At 40.6% G+C, this 16,400-nt stretch overlaps 1 protein-coding gene and 1 pseudogene across 5 annotated transcripts in view; both read left to right on the top strand.

Annotated features, from left to right (window-relative positions):
- RAI2 (retinoic acid induced 2) overlaps positions 1 to 16,400 on the top strand; it is a 397,647-nt gene that overhangs the window by 126,422 nt on the left and 254,825 nt on the right. The window lies entirely within an intron of this gene.
- Positions 10,962 to 11,088, top strand: LOC121483743 (annotated as a pseudogene).

Genomic DNA, 16,400 nt, shown 5'->3' with positions numbered 1-16,400 from the left:
GCCCCTAAGTAGGTTGAAAATATGTAGATATGTTACACTTGTTCTGTCCCCTGAATTTTTTTTTCAAAATTTTCCAATTGGAGGAAAATCCATTGCGTGCATGAAAAACCCTAAAATATGTTGAATGACACATTTGCAATTTGAGAAGGCTAGATCCCCCTCCCTTCCTTTTCAAATTAACAAAAAGATAGTAGTTCTGTGTGCCAAAGAACTTGCTGAAGTTCTGTACCTCTGTCTACCTTGGTATAGAATTTTCATGCCAGGAGACTGGAGGAATGCTATGTGTTACCTTGTTCCATATAGAAGTGGTCAATTCAGTTGGTATTGTGTCAAATGCAGCAGCCATAGGTGGCTGTTGAGCACTTGAAATGTGATTAGTCCAAACTGAGATACTCCGTGAGAACAAAACACACACTGGATTGCATGGACTTAGTATGAAAAAATAATGTAGGATATCTATCTGATTAATAACTTATAAGTATTGATTTCATATTGAAATGGTATGTTAGATATATTGGGTTAAATAAGTTACATTATTATTTTAAAGATAATTCAAGCTTTTTTCTTTTCATTTTTTAAAAAGATTTTTAAAATTTATTTATTCATGAGACACACACACACACACACACACACACAGAGGCAGAGACACAGGCAGAGGGAGAAGCAGGCTCCATGCAAGGAGCCCAACGCGGGACTCGAACCTGGGTCTCCAGGATCAGGCCCTGGGCCAAGGGTGGCACTGAACCGCCGAGCCACCTAGGCTTCCCAATAGGTTACATTATTAAGGCGATTTTTACCTGTTCCTTTTTACCTCTTACAATGTGGTTAACTAGAAAATTCTAAATTATCTATGTGGCCTGTATGGTATTTTTTTGGACAGTGCTGATTTAGATATAAGGAATGCCAGCATGATGCATAAATGGCCAGCTGTGACAACCAGAAACTCATCATTCTTGTGAATGTTTTATCTGCTTGGCAGCCAGTTAAACTGCCGGTCTGGTTTTCTCTGGGAAGGTCTGGTGGTGATGGGGTGGGGAGGGGTATGTGCATTTAAGAAACAGGTTTTGCAGTGGCATACTTTCTAGGTGGCTCGAGGCAAAGTGCAATGAAACCCCCTCGACTGCTCCTACCCAAACCTCCACTTATGGTGGCATGATCGTACCCATGTGTACTGTTAGTCTCCATGGAACAAATCACATTGTCGAAGACATTCAACTATTTGAGAAAATTGTTAGACCATTTTGTTATTACATGGTAACATCTGTAATATGAATATGGATATTTTATTTGGAAATTTTGGACCTAAGTCAACTGAATTTGGAAAAGGTAGCAAACTTTTGGTAGAATCCTGGTTGATATATCTTATTTCAAATCCATTTTCCTATCCACACTATCTGAAAGAGTCCAGATTTCTTTTATTAGGGCTTATAAGGTGTAAATCTCTTATTAAAGAAAAAAAAAACCTGCTGCTGAGATTTCTGAGTGATACCCGTGTGTATTTGGATCCAATTACTATGCTGCATTTTCAGCAGTTGCTGACTACCTCCTGCATGTTGGGTACTCGATTTACATAAGCTCTATTTCTTACCATATTTTTGCAAAGTAAGTATTTTCATCCCTTTTTAAAAATGAAGAAACTGAGGCTCAAATGCTTGTGCAACTTGCCCAAGGCCTCAAAGCTACTCAATAGTGGCTGGACTGGGGAGTTGAAAACAAATCTTTCTAGCTCCAAAGTCTGAGTTATTTCTTCCAGACTCCATTGCCTCCTTTTCAAACATGGAGTAAGAATTGTTCCAGAGCCAAAAATTTTATGTGTAAACTGAATTTGGGTCTGCTGTGGGGGTTTGGTTCTGTTCTAGATTCGTCCTCAGAGTGGAAGGGTTGAGCGCCAAGGATCAAGGACAAAGAGGAACTCAGTAAAGCCTAGGAGAAAAGGAAGAGAGAGTAGAGGACTATAGGCCAAATGTTGAATTCTTTATCATTGGCCTTGAGACCCTAGGCAGGTCATTTAATTTCTCTGGGTCTCTTTGTCTTTCCTTGAAAAATCAGGATAGTGTTTATCCACTCTGCTTCCTTTATAGGGTTGTAATGGGGACCGAATTAGATGCCATATGGAAAGTGCTTTGTAAACTCCAAGATGCTCTGCAAATAAGATGTTAAAATCAAATTATGTCTTCATATTTTCTTTGTTTTTAAAATGGATGATATTTGGTTCTTCTTAAATGGGTAGTTGTCAGTTGAATAAAGAAAGGCTTATTTGTTTGTGTATATTTCAAAGAGAATAGACCTGAAGTTCATCATCTAGAATGGTCACGAGAGGGAATGAGTTTTAAATACTTTGTGTTGGTAATACGAAAATATCAGTGGCCAGGAACTAATACTCTGTGGCCAGAAGGGAACTTAAGGTCATACTGGTCAATGCCTGGAAATACTCTCATTCAGAAGTGTAGAGGACTTATTTGAAATAATACACGATTTTTACCGTGGGATATAAAATAAGACCTGACTGAATTATACAGACATACTATGTTCTTGGACAGAAGACTTAATACTAAAAAAATATTAGTTCTACCCAAATTAATTGGTAACTTTAACACAATCCCAATCAAAATTCCCATGGAACATTACTGATAATTTAATTATTTTAAATTTTATGTGAAATATAAATGAGTAAAAACAGCTGTGATAATTTTGAAAAAGAAGACTAATAAGTAGAGGGTTGGCCTTTAGGGTAGGTTCCTATCTTGGCCCCAGTTTTTCACCTTTCCTTTGTAGCTACAGCTTTTATCATGTGACTTTTCGGTTCTTCTAAAGGCTCCTTAACTTTGGACTTAACCATGGGCCTTGCTTTGACCAATGGGCTGTCAGCAGGAGTGGTATGAATGGGTTCTGAGCCTGGGCCTTAGTAGGCCTCACGGGTTTCCATGTTTTCTCTTGCTCCTCTTCCCTGAGCTGGGGAGAATGCACCTTGGCTGGCCCTCTGGTTAAAGGGGGGTGCTGGGCACATGGGGCAGAACCACCTCAGGCAACTCATAGACCTGCAGTGAGAAGCAGATCTCCCCAGCCTGAAGCTGGCCCACCTAATAAGGTGAATCCCAGTCAATCTGTGGATGGCTGAGTGATGATAAATTCTTGTTGTCTTAAACCCTTGAGTTTTTGTGTGGTTTGTTATGCAGCAATGGCTAACTGATAGGGCCCTATAGCATATGAAAATCTGTCATCATATTTTATCCAGTATGAAGTAGAGACAACATCCACGTCTGGATCTGTTTTCTTCCAGGGGCCATACCTTCCTCTCCTAAGGAAGTGAATTCAAGGTTTGTGTTAGAGACGATGGGCATGATCCAATCATTGTGGACCATGCTCCGGCCATTCCTGATACTGCTTAACAGTGACCTACTTTGTCATGTCACCTGTAACATGAATGCCCTTGTTGAGAAAAGACAGTAGATGAAAAATCAGTTCATGTGCTATAGACCTTCCAAGACCATAAATGGTTTCTCCCTTGTTAGAAATTCAGTCTAAGGCCTATGGGACAGAATTAAACTTCTTTTTTTTTTTTTTTTAAATTAAATGTCTTTGTCATGAAACTCTCACTTCCTTCTTTCCACAGTGGGCACAAAAGCTGCCTCTAGAAAACTAACCTCTTTAAATATCACCTTCTCCCCAAGAGGTCCTGAAAGTATTTCGGGAGCCGTGGACTCACTAGGGAGGGATAATGTGCAATATCTCGAAAAATATAATTCATGACTTCTAAAAGCAAAGCTTTTCCGTTTGTAGAGGCAAAATGGCTTCTGTGTTACGGTTCTACACAGACTGCAGGGATCTTTCAGGAAGCCCCCATTGTCAACTTCTCAACAACTGGTAATGACTCTTGGCTCTCACACTTGGCATTTCTGTGGCTACACAGCAGTATTTCAGCTTCTTTCAGTATCTCATAAAAATCACAGCTAATAAACTCCAATCGGCACCTGAAGGAAGGGGTGTTTGCTTCTGACTGTAATGGACTGGCCTCCGCAGCACTTCAAAGGCCAGGCGGCTGCCTCTGTCTCCCTTGCCCCAGTTTCCATCCCTAGGTGAAGATTAACCATGTGTGCTCTGGGAAAATCTGTTCTGAGTTTGCCTTCCAGTGCTACGTATCCCTTTAAATCAGCAGTTCAATTTGACAGCCCACTAAAACAGGCTCCTGTTTTTAGTAGGAAGGGAGCACATTCTTGGTTTCCATTTGATCCTTTCATTTCCTTGTGCCCTCTCTTACCCATCTCAGGCTTCTGATTTCTTCCTTTCAGAAGATGAAGCATGTATGTCCATGAGAGAAACCTGATAATGTTAAAGTTTAATGACAAATCAAAATTAAATGGGAGATTTATTGGGTGCCTGGCTCCTGAGACTTGAAAATGGTTTGTTCTTAGCTAAAGCTGGGTGTCAGGCACACAGTGACAGGGTAAGTGACATACATTTTTATGGAATTTCGACTGAAAAATTTTCCTGTGTATCTAGAGCCTTCGCCTCTGAACCTCTCATTGTTACCATAACCTTATATCAAGATATCAAAGTTTGAGTTCTTAGAAGACATTTTGTAAAAATGCACAGACTATTTTTTTTAAAACAGGCTATTTAAAATATCAATCCCTTCTTTCACCATATCTCAGAAATGATGAATGTTGCCAAATCCTTGCAAAATGGGAGAGCAATATTTATTGACCAGAATAAAATTAGACTGAAATGTTGTGTGATGTGGAGTTGACCCTTGAGCAACACAAGGGCAAAGGTCTGTGGGGTTGAAAATCCACGTACAACTTTTGATTACCTAAAAACTCAAGTACTAATAACCTACTATTGACCAGAAACTTTGCCAATAACCATAAACAGTAAAAAAAAAAAACACATGTTTTATATGTATGTAATATGTATCATAGACTGTGTCCTCACAGGAAAGTCAGCAAAAGAAGAGAAAATGTAATTAATAAAATCATAAGGAAGAGAAAATACATTTACAGCACTGGCCTGTATTTATTGAAAAAAAAATCTACATATAAGCTGACCCGTGCAATTGAAACCTGTGTTGTTGTTCAGGGGTCAGCTGTGTATTATAGGCTGGGGGTATTACTCAGCAATTTAGGGAAAAACTGCTAAGTTTTAACCATGTTTCTCATTCCTTTCAAGTGAAAGCCTGTTTCTCATGCTTGTGTCCACAAGCTTTCAACGAAGTCAAAACAAAATAAAAAACTATGTAGACCTCATGAAGACATGTCCAATTATACCTACTTACTATTTTTAAAAGGCACCCCCCCAATTACTCTGAGATTTTGACAGCAAGCCTATAGAGATCTACATAGGCCAGACTTGCTCATTCATCAGTTCTAGGAGATAACTTTCTTCACATTTTAGCACCTCTGATATCCAGATACATTTCGGTGGTGCCCATCATTGTTGTCAGTCGAGCAACGGGCACTGTCTGCCTTTCATGCAGACTTAGACTGAAAGCCTTCTGTGCTTCCTCCAAGTACAAATTAGAAAGCACACAAGTGTCTCAAATTGTAGAATGAGCATCAGCAGTTTGGAAAAAACCCTAGACGTGATAGTGGAGCCCACTTTTATGCCAGGCTGTGTCAACAACTCTTTTCATGACGCAGAGGATGATATTCTGTGGAAAGGCATGGGTATCTTTGATTTCTTTTTGTTTTAGAATTTTATTTATTTATTCATGAGAGACACAGAGAGTCAGAGACATAAGCAGAGGGAAAAGCAGGCTCCTTGCGAGGAGCCCGATGTGGGACTCAATCCCAGGACCCTAGGATCACAGCCTGAGCCAGAGGCAGATGCTCTACCACTGAGCCACCCAGGCGTCCTGGGTATCTTTGATTTCAAGTTGAAAATTGATTCAGAGGTCTCAGGCTCTGCTTTTTACTGTGTTCTAGAATAGTACATTAAAAAATTCACATCAATGAAGTTAAAATGGGTCATTCAATAAACATAAAATACAAATTGTTTAAGTGCTCAGGAAGTATTATGTCATAGTGTAGCTGGGGATGTTTTTGTTTCTCGATGGTACATGAAGTAGTAGCATATCTTAAAATCACTGGCACCTTAGATGTGCTGAAATGCACCTTCTTCCTCGTTCCTCTGATCAGTAGTACCCAGTGAGGGAAATTTGGCACTGAAAGATGTGAGTTTGATGCTTACTCTAGCCTATGGTTACTCCTGGCGCAGTTTATTGTGCGGCTCAGTGGCCAACAGGCAGTAGGACTTATCTCCTGTGGGTTTGTCATTACACTGTGGTTACCTGAGGCATTGAATGTGGGGTACAGGCCCCCCCCCAGCTCTGTACACATTTATTTGCCACTTGTCAGGTATTTCCCTCTCTCTGGTCAAGCTTTTTACATGGATTATGTCATTCAGGCCTAAAGAGTCTTCTGGGAGGAGAGAGAGTTTGGTGTCTCCTGCCAATGATCAGACATTTCACAGCCTCAGCTGTTTAGAACAGAACGCCAGACTTTGGAGTGTGTGAAAATGTTCCAAGTGGCAGAAACCTGTCACGTGATTCTAGAGGAGGAGGACAGATCCTCAAACCTTTTCTCAGATAATTAGGTACAAAATGAATCAGGAACTTGGGAACAATAAATATTCATGAGTTAGCAAAAAGCAGGAGTCTAAGCTATGGGAAGCAAAAAAGAAAGGAGTACCAAAGTTAATACATCTTTATCTAGAGCTATATAGAAATCTAATAGCTAGAGACTTGATGGACAAGTCTTTTCACTTCTCTAAGGCTCAGTTTACTTATCTGTAAAATGGGATGCACTTACATAATGAGGTGACTGGACACATGAAAATGCTTTCAAAATGCTTATGTAAATAAAATATCATCATACTGAAATAATTATATGTGCTAACAACACCATATGACTCAGTAATTTCTTTTTTTTTAAGATTTTATTTATTTATTGAGAGACACAGAGAGAGACGGAGAGAGAGAGGCAGAGACACAGGCAGAGGGAGAAGCAGGCTCTATGTAGGGAGCCTGATGTGGGACTTGATCACGGGTCTCCAGGATCATGCCCTGGGCCGAAGGCAGGTGCTAAACTGCTGAGCCACCCAGGGATCCCCGACTCGGTAATTTCTAAATGTGCATACCCCAATAGGTGTAAACAATGACCCTAAGTCATGAAGCAAGAATTAAATATGTTCTGAATAGTCTGTTTAAGAAAGTGTGTGTGGGGGGAATGCAGGCCATATTTTAGAAAGACTTCCCTCAAAAATTCTTGTATATGCTGGAATTTATCGGCACACTTCAATTATCTGGATAATTTGTATATATGGAAAACTTCATCTTCAGCAATGCTGGATAAGTGAGGCACTGTGGTAAAACCATATTCTAAGATTACCAGGTCAGGCTTTGGGAGAGTTTAGTGCTATGACTCTGATAAAAACCATTGTAAGTCAGGTAGCCTAAAAGGACCTTGAAACTGGGTCTTTTGTTTTCTTGATCAACTGCCAAGGGCCAGATGGGCTGGAACTCTATTCTGACTGGAGTGGATGCACCGATATTCTGTACCCAACATATTTCTTCTGACACTTATGCAGCAAAATAAACTGAGTCTAAAAAAATAAAATAAAATAAAATAAAATAAAATAAAATAAAATAAAATAAAATAAAATAAAATAAAATAAAATAAATAAACTGAGTCTAGTCATCCTCTCAGTTGATTAAAAAGAATGGTCTCTTTTTCACACATGCATAAATGATTTTACTTATCTGTGGAATCTAAAAAGCAAAACAAAACAAAACCCAGACTCACAGGTACAGAGAATAGATTGATGGTTGCCAGAAGGGAAGTGAAATAGGCGGGGTGAAGTGGGGGTGGGGGGTGAAATGGTGAAAAGGAATAAGAAGTACAGACTTCCAGCTATAAAATGAAGAAGTCAATGGGGATCTATTGTATAGCATGGGGAATACAGTCAATTAGTGTTGTATTAACTTTGTGAGTGGACAGATGGTAACTAGACTTACTGTGGTGACCACTTCACAATGAATACAAATGTCAGATCACTGTGTGTTGTACACCTGAAACTAATATAATATTGTATGTCAATATGTACCTCAATAAATAAAAATAATATAAAGTGCTTGCAAACACAATGGTGGAAATGAGCAGGGAGTCAAGGGCCCTGGTTCTAATTTTCAATCAGTTACTTGCCAACTGTAGTAGATTTCTTCATAGTCCTAATTCTCACTCCTCCATGTACCCATGCCCTTTATCATGTGTGTTTGTAGTTCTTCACTAGAAGCAGAGAATATATCCTGGTCCCATCAGTGTTGGACTTGGCCTCATGACTGGCTTTGAGGCATGAGCCATTAGCAGATAGATTGCAGGCAGGGCTTGAAGTACGCTTCCATCAGTAGGCTTGTTCTGTGTGCCTTACGTTGTCCATTAGAAGAACGAACTCTGGCCAGCCCCCTGGTCTGAGGGATGAGAGACACGAGGAGAAGGCCTGAATTCAACTGCAGCTTGGAACTCCGTACAGCCTGAATCAGTCAATCCCTAGCCAGGGAAGAAGGAATGTTGCTTTTTTTGTTTTGTTTTGTTTTGTTTTGAGGGAATGTTTTAAAGCACTGAGCTTTGCGGTAGTTTGTTGCACACATTATTTTGGTAATAGCTGACGATGTGTCAACCATGAGTACCTCAGCAAATCTCTGGAATTCAGTTTACTTCTCTGTGCAATGAAGGCATTGAACAAGTTACTCTAAAGCCCATTAGCTATCCTGGCGACAGAGGTGAGCTGTATTACTGTTTTCTTCCCTTGGCCCTGAGTTCCTAGGAAGGAATCCATATGCAGGAGTAGAAGAGGGGCTCTTAAGTGAGATTCTTTTAAATATGATAATTAGGCAACTATGTCATGATCATTTTTAGCTTTGTGGTATTAATTCATTTTCATATTTTAATGAGTAGAAGCAGATTTCATTATACCAAAACCTTTCTTTACTAATGCTAGCTTGTATCAAGCAAAGTCAAATGGGTGTTATAGCTCACATATGATGTGAAGCAAAAATTGGATATTCCGAGCAGGGTTTCAGGAATGCAAAGCCCCTTTATATCTCCTTAGAATGACTTTCAAAGTCACTGAGCTTGTCTACATCGAGCTAAAAGAGGAAAGAGCATGGAAGATGATGTATGGAAGGAACCTGAGGCTCAGAGGTCATGCAGTTAGGTCCTGGTGGCTCTGAGGCTCCCACTCAGCTCTGTCTGGTTCTGGAGCCCATATCATCTGCACAGAATATAAGCTCAGTGTTAGGGAGCTCAGTTTGCTGTGCACAGTACTGAACTACCTCCAGAAATGGATACGCAGTTGGCCACTTGCCATGAGAAAATGGAGAAGGATCTGACCAGCAGTTACACTGGCTTCACCCTACAGGGTAAAGTGGAGAATGTGCCCTGAACAAGGAAGTAGATATTGGACACCTTCGCTGGTCCCCCCAGGCATCACCACGACTGCTGCCACCATCACTACAATCTCCTTTCCTCACTGCCTGCCTTCAGTTCCTTTTGGAACTTTACAAACCCTTCATGAGCTTGAAAAAACAGCTCCTGAGACAGATAAACAAAAAGTGCTTGCAAAAAATAAAAATAATAAATAATAATAATAAAAAGTGCTTGCAAACACAATGGTGGAAATGAGCAGGGAGTCAAGGGCCCTGGTTCTAATTTTCAATCAGTTACTTGCCAACTGTAGTAGATTTCTTCATAGTCCTAATTCTCCACTCCTCCATGTACCCATGCCCTTTATCATGTGTGTTTGTAGTTCTTCACTAGAAGCAGAGAATATATCCTGGTCCCATCAGTGTTGGACTTGGCCTCATGACTGGCTTTGAGGCATGAGCCATTAGCAGATAGATTGCAGGCAGGGCTTGAAGTACGCTTCCATCAGTAGGCTTGTTCTGTGTGCCTTACGTTGTCCATTAGAAGAACGAACTCTGGCCAGCCCCCTGGTCTGAGGGATGAGAGACACGTGGAGAAGGCCTGAATTCAACCTGCAGCTTGGAACTCCGTACAGCCTGAATCAGTCAATCCCTAGCCAGGGAAGAAGGAATGTTGCTTTTTTTGTTTTGTTTTGTTTTGTTTTGTTTTGCTTTGCTTTGCTTTGCTTTGCTTTTGTTTTTGTTTTTGTTTTGAGGGAATGTTTTAAAGCACTGAGCTTTGCGGTAGTTTGTTGCACACATTATTTTGGTAATAGCTGACCGATGTGTCAACCATGAGTACCTTCAGCAAATCTCTGGAATTCAGTTTACTTCTCTGTGCAATGAAGGCATTGAACAAGTTACTCTAAAGCCCCATTAGCTATCCTGGCGACAGAGGTGAGCTGTATTACTGTTTTCTTCCCAAGGCCCTGAGTTCCTAGGGAAGGAATCCATATGCAGGAGTAGAAGAGGGGCTCTTAAGTGAGATTCTTTTAAATATGATAATTAGGCAACTATGTCATGATCATTTTTAGCTTTGTGGTATTAATTCATTTTCATATTTTAATGAGTAGAAGCAGATTTCATTATACCAAAACCTTTCTTTACTAGTCCCTTCCCCACAGCTAGCAGGGGCTGGTCCTGTGGCCCTCCTGGCCACTCAGAAGGTAGGGTGAAGTGGCAGCAGGTGACTTTCATTCAGCTTCCGGCTTGGGAGAGCCAGAAGTCTGACGTCAGGGGTAGTGGAGCCATCCAAGCAGTTGTGAAAAGAGGCTATGTCCATCCACCCCCTTTCCAAACGTACTTGTTATTGGAGGGAGGTCCAAGGAAGTATGCAGCTGTGGAATGTACACAGGTACACATGTGCCTCATACATTTGGTCATTGGGTCCTCAGAACTGGCAGTGATTGTGGCGGCAGACTTATTGTATGGACCAGAGGTCATAGGTTACTTTCCAAATACCCTTTTCAGATGTCTGAGAATTCCTGTAAAAATATACATTATGAGCTTTGCACAGTGGCAGTATCGTAGCCAATGAGGTTTATCCGAGGCTCGATTATTGCTAATTGAAAAATATACATTGGGATCCCTGGGTGGCGCAGCAGTTTAGCGCCTGCCTTTGGCCCAGGGCACGATCTTGGAGACCCGGGATCGAATCCCACGTCGGGCTCCCAGTGCATGGAGCCTGCTTTTCCCTCTGCCTATGTCTCTGCTTCTCTCTCTTTCTCTCTCTGTGTGACTATCATAAATAAATAAAAATTTAAAAAAAAGAAAAAAAAAAGAAAAATATACATTATGGAACAATATATACCCTGAAGAAAGTTAGTTACTTGCTCCACTTGGGGCCCGGATGAAAACAAGATAAATATTCTTTCTGGGGTCTCCAGGTCCTCATGTTTCCTTTTTCTCCCCCCTCATGTTTCCTGATAAGGTGTTTGGCATCAACTGCCAAGGGCCAGATGGGCTGGAACTCTATTCTGACTGGAGTGGATGCACCCGATATTCTGTACCCAACATATTTCTTCTGACACTTATGCAGCAAAATAAACTGAGTCTAAAAAAATAAAATAAAATAAAATAAATAAACTGAGTCTAGTCATCCTCTCAGTTGATTAAAAAGAATGGTCTCTTTTTCACACATGCATAAATGATTTTACTTATCTGTGGAATCTAAAAAGCAAAACAAAACAAAACCCAGACTCACAGGTACAGAGAATAGATTGATGGTTGCCAGAAGGGAAGTGAAATAGGCGGGGTGAAGTGGGGGTGGGGGTGAAATGGGTGAAAAGGAATAAGAAGTACAGACTTCCAGCTATAAAATGAAGAAGTCATGGGGCTCTAATGTATAGCATGGGGAATACAGTCAATAGTGTTGTATTAACTTTGTGAGTGACAGATGGTAACTAGACTTACTGTGGTGACCACTTCACAATGAATACAAATGTCAGATCACTGTGTTGTACACCTGAAACTAATATAATATTGTATGTCAATTGTACCTCAATAAATAAAAATAATCATTACACTAGTTAAAAAAATTAAAAAGAATGGTTTCTTCTTGCACACATGGATAAAAGTATAAAGAGGGACATGGTAATCTTATTTTCACAAGCAAAAGATTAGATATGACTGGAATGTCCATCATTTGAGGACTAGTTAAATAAAGTAGCCACTGAAGTGGTCTAGGATAGTGCTTAAAATCAAAGTATCTGAGGTGAAAGACCTGAGTTCAAATCCCAGTCGTGTTGGTTACTCACTTGTGGTACTGAGCAAGTCATGTGATTTCTCTAAGTTTCAGTTCTCTATCTGTAAAATGGGGATAGTATACCTCTATAAAAAATACTTGGGGGGGGCGCCTGGGTGGCTCAGTCAGTGGAGCACGTGACTCCTCTTTTTTTTTTTTTTGAGCATGGATTCTTGATCTCAGTTCGAGCCCCATGTTGAGTTGTAGAGATTACTTTAAAAAAATCTTTAAAAATATTTAGGGTTAGTGGGAACTAAATGAGCCAACATATAGAAGGCACTTAGAGGGATGCCTGGGTGGCTCAGCCGTTGGGCATCTGCCTTCAGCTCAAGGGGTGATCCTGAAGTTCCAGGATCAGGTCCCACATCGGGCTCCCTATGGGGAGCCTGCTTGTTTCTCTGCCTCTTTCTCTGTGTCTCTTATGAATAGATAAATAAATAAATAAATAAATAAATAAATAAATAAATAAATAAATGAATAAATCTGAAAAAATAGAAGGCATTTAGAACAATGCTTGTTAGATAGTAAGCACATGAATATATCTGTTAGCCATATAGTTTATATATTTTTCTGTATTTATATAGCTATATATTTATATGTCTACTTTATACATTTAGATTTATGTACTCTACTGAAATGGGATAATCGCCCCAAAACTTAGTGGCTTAAAGCAGCCACCATTCATTATTTCTCATGATTCTGAGGGTTGACTGGGATCAGCTAGGCTGTTCTTCTGCTCGGTGTGGTGTCACCCGAGGCTGGAACATCCAGAATGACTGGCTCGCATAGTTAGCTACTGCTGCTGGTTAGGATTATTGTCCAGAGCACCTCAGACATCCTCTTTATAGGGCTTGGGATTCTTATAGCATGGCATCTGGGGGCCAGAAGGGAGTGTTCCAAGTGTATGAAGGTAGAAGCTGCAAAGCTCCTAAGAGCCAGCCTTGGAAGTTACAATCATTTCTACCACATTTTATTGGTCACAGCAAGTCACGTGCAGGCTCAGATTCAATGGGAGAGGGAAAAACCTCCAACTCTCTCTCTCTCTTTTTCTTTTTTAACCTCCAACTCTCAATGGGAAGAATGGCAAAGAATTTGTAAGCATTTTTAATCCATCACATATTGTTAAGGAGAAGGGGGGGCAATGTGCAGGGAGTGTAGCTATGTTCCCATTTATGTAACAGTGGAGCTTTTATATGTATCTATGTACATGTATATATATATATTTATATAAAATGACATACCTAAAGCAACATATGTCTACAACATATACATGTGAGTATATGACCATGCATGTGTGTATACTACATGGAATAAATCTCTTTAGACTAAGAAACAGGTAATGGACTAAGAGACTAAGCTGGGAGGTTGATTTAATTTTCACTGTGTATAAGCTGCATTGTTTGAATTATTTTTCACTATGTCTATATTATTTCTTCAAAATGAATGAATAAAAATGTGAAGAATTAGCAATAATATCCTTAGTTGCAGCAGTTCCTAGTACAAAGAGAAATTGTTCCTGGAAAGAGCAACTCCATGAGATGAACCTTTCATTTCCCCTGCCAGTTAAATACGGAATAGCTGTGGATAACTTTGAATTGTCTTCACTGACCAGAGACGTCTCTTCCAACACACACACACACACACACACACACACACACAGCTATGATTTTTTTCAACCACCAAAGTAGTTCATATGTCTGTCATGTTCTAAGAATCAGGTTACTGGATATTTGAAAAACATTTTTCCATTCCAATTAAAAATCATCATTTATCTGTGACTAGCATAACATCTCATTTATGTTTGAAATAGAAGAGCAGGATGACTCCTCCAAATCGGGAATCTGTAAACACAGTATCATATTTTGATAGACACATAGCTGTGGATTTCGGCATCATTGTTTGGTAGCTGCGGTTTTGTGCTATTTCTCTGCGGTATTGAATGGTTGCAGGGAGGTTTCAATTCTTTTACAAAGAAGGAGCAAAAACAGAAAGTAAAGGCACAAATTCCCACCCATCGTGTGCCCTGTACTCGGGAAAGCCATAAAGTCGGTCCAGGGTGGGGGATGGGAATGTTCTCTAGCTCTGTATGAGACTCTCATCCTGAGAGCAGGCTAGTGATACCACTGAGGTAGGAAAGAGATGATTCCAGGCTCTGGAACTCATATGTCTCTTGTTATTGCAGTGTTTAGACCTTCATTCTGGGCACATGCTTGTCCATTACAGAACCTATTGCATTGCATTTTTTTAATGTCTTATTCTAAACTTTATGGACTTGGCAGCAAGTGTCCCAGATTTGTCACTTTCATTCTTAATTTTTAAAAATACCCATTCGCACCTCCAGTCGTGACCCCATTTAGCATGATCTTTTGAATAAAGGCCAGCCAGACTGAGCACTAGTGAATTTCAAGCATGAATAAATCAAGCAGGGGCCAAAGTGCTATTCAGAGAGGATTTTAGAGGTCAGGTTCACTTTCTCGTTCCCCCTTGACTCCAAAAGGGAATTTAGGGGGACGATATATATAATCAGCTTCTCCATATCCACCAGCATCATTATTCTGGGCTCACGGATCATGTGACACAGTTGTGCTTATGTATTCATAACACTTTGAAGTTGAAAGGGGCCTTAGAGATTATGATGAAGAATCACAAGTTCAGAGAGGTCAAATGACATCAGCCAGGAAAAAGTTGCAGTTAGTAAAAAGTCTCAGATTTTGCCACTTCTAACCCATCGCTCCCTGATTTATATCACAACATTATAGCTATTATTGTAAGGCTCCATGTCACCTTTGCCTTCAGCATGTTCAATGGTATAGTGAAACACCCGGGAATTGTTGTGCTCTTGGGCCATTGGACAGGGCTGGGGTGCATGTGGGGAGGGGATGGTTCTTGATTCAAATGTCAATAAAAACCATGCTGCTTATGTCCCTGGTATTTGTTCTGTGTTTCTGGCTAAGGTTTTGTTGGGACAAAGGGTTCCACTACAAAACCATTTGGAAACCACATCAGTAGTTCAATCCAAATACGCTGCAGCGTATACGTTTAAGAGAACATGTATAAAGAGTGCATGAAAAGCCGATGAACGTGCCAAAAGAGGTCAGGTTTGTGACTGGATGCATTTGTGGATCAAGTCAGGATTCTGAGTTAAGTGAGCAAGCTCCTTTCTCATTGCTCTAAGTTCTGAGGTCCTCTTTCTCTTCCATCTAGCACATTGGTTCCCAACTGGGGGTGATTTTGCCCACCCCCTGGGGGTGGACACTTAGCAATGCTCAGGGATATTTTTTATTGTGATAGTTAGGGAGGGGGTACTACTGGCATCTAGTAGGGTGGAGGCCAGGGCTGCAGCTGAGATTGTACAGCGCACAGGACAGTCGCCATGACAAAGAAGTGTCCGCCCACACTGTCAAGCGTCCTGAGGTTAGAACCCTGATCTAATTAAACCCAACCTCTCAGTCAGGACGGGCTCAAGACCCACTGCTTCTCTCTCTGGTGTGAGATTTTATGGTTTCTACTCCCCCAATTTAGCAGTTAGTTGAATAATTGTCTTACTTGCTCATAATTTCTCAAGCCAAGGCTAGTCTTAACCACTCAACTAGATTATAAGTGACTGAGAAGAAGAGAAGGTCTTGAATAAATATACTTGTTCTGGGCACCTTTTAATTACCTTACCTTGGCTAAACACATAGGAAATGCTTTTGTGGGGACGATGTGAAATGGAGAGGTTTAGAGGAAGGGTCTCGGATGCCCAGAGGAGCTGCCTAAACAGGAACTCAGGAATCACTAGTAAATAAGGTTGCTGGATTTTTTTTCCACTGGTATGAGGGTGATAAGAGGCAGGAAGACACGGGGAAGAGGGTGGAAGCAAAATGGAGGGGGATTGGGAAACCTACAGAGGAGTTAATGCTAGAACAGGACGATAAAGGGAGCCTCTGAAGATTTCAGTCACCCTCTATCCATTCAACAAATACTTATGGAGCATCTTCTAGGCCTGGGTACTGTTCTAGGTACGATGAAGTAGTGAACCAAACTGGGGGCCTGGGGCCTGACATTCTGGTGGAGAGCAGGATAAGCCATTAAGAAACTAATGATAGAAGATAGTGTATTATCTACGCATGCTGTACAGAAACACACGTACGTGTAGCTTATAGACTGTAAAAACCACATATAGAAAGTAATACCAGATAGTGAGAAGTAGTGCTGTGC

This window comes from Vulpes lagopus, chromosome X (genome assembly GCF_018345385.1).
Source record: "Vulpes lagopus strain Blue_001 chromosome X, ASM1834538v1, whole genome shotgun sequence".
In the NCBI taxonomy this organism is placed as follows: Eukaryota; Metazoa; Chordata; class Mammalia; order Carnivora; family Canidae; genus Vulpes; species Vulpes lagopus.
The sequence above is the reverse complement of the archived record's forward strand: the minus strand, read 5'-3'. Positions and strand labels throughout refer to the sequence as shown.